Source organism: Mustela nivalis (genome assembly GCF_964662115.1).
Source record: "Mustela nivalis genome assembly, chromosome: 6".
NCBI classification, from domain to species: Eukaryota; Metazoa; Chordata; class Mammalia; order Carnivora; family Mustelidae; genus Mustela; species Mustela nivalis.
In genome coordinates this window covers 30,385,512-30,391,511 of record NC_139025.1, presented here as the reverse complement: position 1 = coordinate 30,391,511, position 6,000 = coordinate 30,385,512, and the positions used below count along the sequence as shown (strand labels likewise).

General features: G+C 45.0%; 1 protein-coding gene across 1 annotated transcript in view; it reads left to right on the top strand.

The window, feature by feature from the left end:
- The first annotated feature begins 1,599 nt into the window (after nucleotides 1-1,599).
- Nucleotides 1,600-6,000, top strand: part of TC2N (tandem C2 domains, nuclear) — a 41,535-nt gene continuing 37,134 nt past the window's right edge. The window contains exon 1 of the mRNA XM_082733966.1: nucleotides 1,600-1,704. The gene's annotated coding sequence lies outside the window, so the exon portion shown is untranslated. The remainder of the gene's footprint in view (nucleotides 1,705-6,000) is intronic.

Below are 6,000 nucleotides of genomic sequence, written 5' to 3'. Positions count from 1 at the left end.
CATATTTTATATAATATATATTTGAGAGCCTTGGAGTCTGAAGTTCAGAGTCAATCTTGACTCTATACTTGGGCGACCACTATTTGTTTGACTCTCAGTATTTTCAACTGTAAAACAAGGATCATAACAGTGACATCACAATTGTGAGGGTTAAATGAGATGACTCATGTACGAGCTTTGTGTAAACAGTACAGGACTTTGCAAACATTTGTCACAGAGAAATTATCAAAGGTGAATGTACGAGGGCTTTCAAGCAGTGTTTATCAAACTGTGTGCATCGAATCATTAATGGCCCAGGATGGCGACAGGCATTTCTCAAGAAGACAGTTGTGTGGTGTGTAGGGGAGGCAAAACTTTACCGCTGCCCTTTTAGGATGAAACCTTTTAGGGTTTCTGGCTGGGGCTGAGAGTTAAATTGACATAGATTAAGAAGAGCGAAGCGTATGGCGTTTTATAGGTACACAGCACAGTCCTTGTAGGAAAACATGGATCAAAAGCACTTAGAGCTGAGTGCTTACATACTAAGTTGGACAAAGGGTGGTAAATAGTGAGAAAGGGGCTTGAGGTGAGGCAGTTAATGGTGAAGTGAGGTTTGTGTGTATTGATTTCCTTTGTCCTCCACTCCCTGTCTCTGGTGATAAGAATGTTCCCTGCCTCCTGGTACGGGGACATCTTTCATTTGCGAGTTTCATCTTCTGCTTTCAGGAAGAAAAAGGAAGGTCAGAGAGATCTTGTATCTGCTGTTTCTCAAGAGCTTTTAACGAAAGAAAGAAAGAAAGAAAGAAAGAAAGAAAGAAAGAAAAGGAAAGAAAGGAAGAAAGGGCAACAACAACACTTATGTCAAAGGGGCATATTTTGGCCTGCCACCTTTCAGGTCAAATACATTTGGGAACTACAGGATGATACCAAGTAAAACAGTTTTAGGCCTGTAAGTGTGTGGAGGCTCTCGAAGAGAGTAATTTCAATTTACACCTCATCAGCTTTTCAAACGCTGAGCCATTCAGCAACACATCATCTAGGAAGTCACTCAGCAACTTTCTAAGAACAGTGTGGAGATTCCCATCACAAGCATCAAAGGGCCAGCCCACTCCTTGCCAGGGTGCTAGAGCGGATTCCGGCATCCTAAGGGGGGGCAGAGCGCTGTAGCAGATACTTTTAGGATTCCTTCCAACATACCTATTGCTGGCAAGGTGGTAATAGGTGGAAAGTCACAAAAGGGACGGGAAGGGGGCTGATTCTTAAAGGAACAATACAAGGTAGCGAATAAAAGTTTATTGGGTTTCAAAGAAAATGTGCTGCCACACCTCTGGCAAGAAAGACCGCTCCTTCTTCCCTATGCAAAGAGGTTCATCAGGCCAATAACTTTCATGCTATACCTCTTTTAGTTTTTATTCTTCCTTCCGATCCCTCAGCGCCCTCCAAACTTTCCAAAGGGAGAGCAGGGGCTGGGAATGGCGAAGCGGGAGCGGCCGAGGGCGCAGGCCCGGCGCGCTCAGGTATTAGGCCGGGCGGCCCCGCCCTACCCTTCCCCGCTCCGCCCCTCGGCGCACACCTCCGGGGGGGGGGGGCGGGGCGGACCTGGGGAGGGGGCGGGGCGGACTTGGAGGGGCCGGAGGCGGGGTCTCAGGGCGCGGCCGCGCGAGGTGGCAGGGGGCCCCCGGCTCCTGCGGGAGGCCACGCCGGAGTGCCCGCTGCTTGCAGGAGGTAATTGGCCTCGCCGCGCGCCGTGGGGCGGGGGCGCCCGGGGAGCCGCGCGGGGAGAACCCGCGTCGGGCGGCCGGGCGGCAGGTTTCCGGCGGGGAGGGGACCGCGGGCTCAGGTGCGTCGTGGGGCCGCTCCCGGGCGCGCAGCGTGGCACCGGCCTGGCGCCGCCGCTGCTGTCCGGGGCTGCCGGGTCGGGCTCCGGGAGTGCGCGGAGGCGGTGCGAGAGCGGCCCCAGCCCCAGCGGGGGAGCCCCTTGTCCCCCGCCCTGCCTTAGGGGGCGTACTGTTCTGTTTGGGTTTTCCTCTCCGTTAACTCTTTAGACTTGTCTCCTGGGGTCGGGGGTTCCCCGGGGACTGTTCCTGGGTCTCCTCAGCGACGCCTGCTTTCAGGAGCCGTGGGGGAGGTTTGGGGCCCCTCCACGCCGGCGTTCACCGTGGGCGGGGCGAGGGGGGCAGTGACTCGGGGAGGGGGCCTCCCCGCCTTACCGGGGTCTGCTCTGCGGGAGCCCCCGGACCGCAGGGAAGGGAGACCCTAGCCAGCTCCGGCGGGGCCGGCCGCGCGCCCCTCTCTCTGCCCGGCCCGGCTCTGGGCAAAGAGGGAACGAGGGAAGCGAACTTCTTTGCCTGGAGAGTTGGATAAGAACCGAGTTCGCTGAGTTATCTTTTATCTGTGATGTTTCCGAAACTTTTAGAAGCAGAGAAAGGGTGTTCAAATGTCACTTCCCTAGGGTTTTGGCAAAACACGAATTACACACTCGTCTTGATTTTAGATTTGGCTTCTGTCTCTTCCAGTTTTTTTGTTTTCCTTCTTCTTTGCTATCTTTTCCTTTAAATAAAAGGGAAACGGTAGGCTGATTTGTGGGGTATATTGCACCCAGATAGATGCCAAGCCAAAAATATTGATTCCTTTAGAATATTTAAAAATATAGCATCTGAAAGGATTGCTTTGGTTTTTAGGATACTGTTCTGATTCTCACTCCAGGTAGACATATAGTAGATTTTTTTTTTTTTCTCTGATTAATACTGTAAAAAGTAGCCTGGAAGATATTGAGAGTTAACAACACCCCCCTATTTACCCATTTAATATTTTGATATGTGACTTTATTGTGGCTAAAAGCTGCTTTTTCTGGAAGGAAATGTTAATATTGCTTGCCCATGAGAGCTGGGATTGGAGATTTACCTTTTGTATCTTGTGTTTTGTAGTTTTTGTCAATGACTTTTGTCAACTGGAGGAAAAAGTCTTCATAAGAATTTGTGTTTTTTTAAACGCTTCAAGAAAAATATTTCGAAAGTAGCTCTTGTGTTTTATTGGCTCCACAGGAATTATCATTATATTCATGAATAAAGGTAACAAAGTGAGAGATTAATTCAGGTTGAGAGAAAAGGAGTGAGGTTCTTGTAGAACATCCAGCAGACCTGTTTGGTTGGCAGATGTGTTAGTATTGGGATTTTCTGATGTGAAAATTTGTAAATGTTAGAAGCATGGTGGATTTGGGGTTGTTAGTGCTGTGGGAGTGGAAGAAATCATTCAAGTAAGTAGAGTGAGAAGGGAAGACCAAGGATGGGAAACACCAATATTTAAGAGATGTATAGAGACAGTCGTGGAAAGGGAGGACAAGTCAGGAAAGGAGGAGGAATGTCTACCAGATGTAGTTTATAGGAACCACTCTCCTGGAGAGGAAAGAGATTTAATCAGGAGAGAGATCTATCTCAGTCAATTGAGTCAGAAGGATCTGGAAAATAGGAGCTGATTAAGTGTGTCTTGGCTTTGGTAGTTAGGATAGGAGGTCATTGATCTCAGCAAACACAATTTGAGCAAAATGATAAGGATGGAAGTCAAATATGAATGAATTTGAAGAGTAAATAGAGAAAGGAGAAGTAAAGATAAGGAGAGTAGAGTCCTTATTTTGAGAAACAAAGATTAGAAGGAGAAGTGACAGGGTGGTAGAAGGGAGTTTATAGTCTGTTTGGAAAGAATAGAAGGACAACAGACTAATACTTTCTTTTTTTTTTTTTTAAGGATTTTATTTATTTATTTGACAGAGATCACAAGTAGGCAGAGAGGCAGGCAGAGAGAGGGGGGGGGGGGGGGAAGCAGGCTCTTCTCCGAGCAGAGGGCCCGATGTGGGGCTCGATCCCAGGACCCTGAGACCATGACCTGAGCCGAAGGCAGAGGCTCAACCCACTGAGCCACCCAGGTGCCCCAGACTAATACTGTTATGTTAAAGTGCATCTCACGGCATTGTTCATGTCTCAGGTTTAAGTAGGAAAAGTTTAGCGCAAGTAGCTGAGTGTATTGATTAGAACTATTATAAGAAAGATTTTCATCTTCCCCCATTCAAATTATGACCACTGTCATAATGGTGTTTTGGTCTGGTGGGTTCAGGTGTTATCAGTGGTAAAAGAACACTTCCACAAACTGTGTTCAATGGCATTTCATCTGAGTTCCCGTACTGTGATACTCCCACTGTACACTTAAGACATGTGATTCTACTTGTATAAGATCTTCATGATTCTTCCCAATATTTAATGTAGAAATCAGATATTTTGGTTAAATCAGAATTCATGAGGCATATGTCAGGGGCTTTGCTTCAATTATTATTATGCATTCAAGGGATAATGCTCTTAGGTGAAAATTTCTTTATAATGAGCTCTACTTCAGTCATCATTGAAAGTTTAATTTTTTTATTGCTGTTCAGACACAGTGTTTTATGTGTATTTATGTTTGAATATGAAAACAATAGCTAAAATGGAAGAGGCCAAAAATCCAGTGTTGCCAAGGGTGTAGAGCACCTGGAACTCCTGTACTCGGCTGGTAGAAGTGTAAATTGGTAAATCATTTTGGAAAAGTGTATCAGCTACGGCAGATCATGTGCAGAAGCTATGTTCAAGCCATACCTGACAAAATTCTAGAAAATGCATGCTAGTTGAAAGCAACAGAAAACCGTTTAGTGGTTACTTGAGGATGAGGCAAGGGAAAGTAAGGAGGGATGTGTTGGAAAGACGTGTGAGAAAACTTCTGGTGTTGGTAGGTTATTCATTTTCTTGATTGTGAAGATGCTTTTTACAAATGTATACCTATGTTTGACTCATGAAATTCTACATTTTATTTATTTATTTATTTATTTTAAAAAAGATTTTATTTATTTGACAGAGATCACAAGTAGGCAGAGAGGCAGGCACCCCAAAATTGTACATTTTAAATGTTTGCAATTTACTGCAAGTTAGTACTTAACTAAGGCTGTAAAAAAAGTAAATAAAATAGTGGAAAAAAACACACTATTGTTTTTTCTTTTCCTTTCTTTTAAAGATATTTATTAATTTATTGGACAGAGAGAGACACAGCGAGAGACGGAACACAAGCAGGGGGAGTGGGAGAGGGAGAAGCAGGCTCCCTGCTGAGCAGGGAGCAAGATATGATAAGGGGGCTCCATCCCAGGACTCTGGGATCATGGCCTGAGCTGAAGCCAGATGCTTAATGGCTGAGCCACCCAGGAGCCCTCTTTCTTTTTTAAAAGATTTTATTTATTTATTTGAGAGAGAGAGAGCAGGGGGCGGGAGGATGGGCAGGGAGAGGGATAGGGAGAAGCAGAAGCAGACTCCCCACTGAGTAGTAACTCTGACATGGGGGTTCGATCCCAGGACCCTGAAATCATGACCTGAACTTAAGGCAGATGTTTAGCTGACTGAGCCACCCACGTGCCCCTATTTTTTTCTTTTAAATATTATCATTATCTTAAGATGATTGGATTATTGATAATTTTTATTTTTTTCATATAGTTTTAAGTATTTTTTATATTTGCTGCCATGGCTATGCATTTCTTTAATTTTTAAGTGAGAAATTATTTTATATGTACAAAATAGTACTTTTGACAATCTATAGATTTAGAGTACAAATAAAAGCCACTGTACTGGGGCGCCTGGGTGGCTCAGTGGGTTAGGGCCTCTGCCTTCGGCTCGGGTCATGATCCCGGGGTCCTGGGATCGAGGTCCGCATGGGGTTCTCTGCTTAACGGGGAGCCTGCTTCCCTTCCTCTCTCTCTGCCTGCCTCTCTGCCTACTTGTGATCTCTGTATGTCAAATAAATAAATAAATATCTTAAAAAAAAACAAAACACTGTACTTTTATCATGCTTTAGAGCTAATACATTGTCAGTATTTTCAAAGCCCTGATTGTATCTTCTTCTCTGCATCTTTTTTTCCCCCACACTCTTTGATTTACTATATAGTTTTGCTACATAGGTGTGTATTCATAAATAATATAAAGTTTAGTTTTGTCTATTCTGTGACTTTTTTTG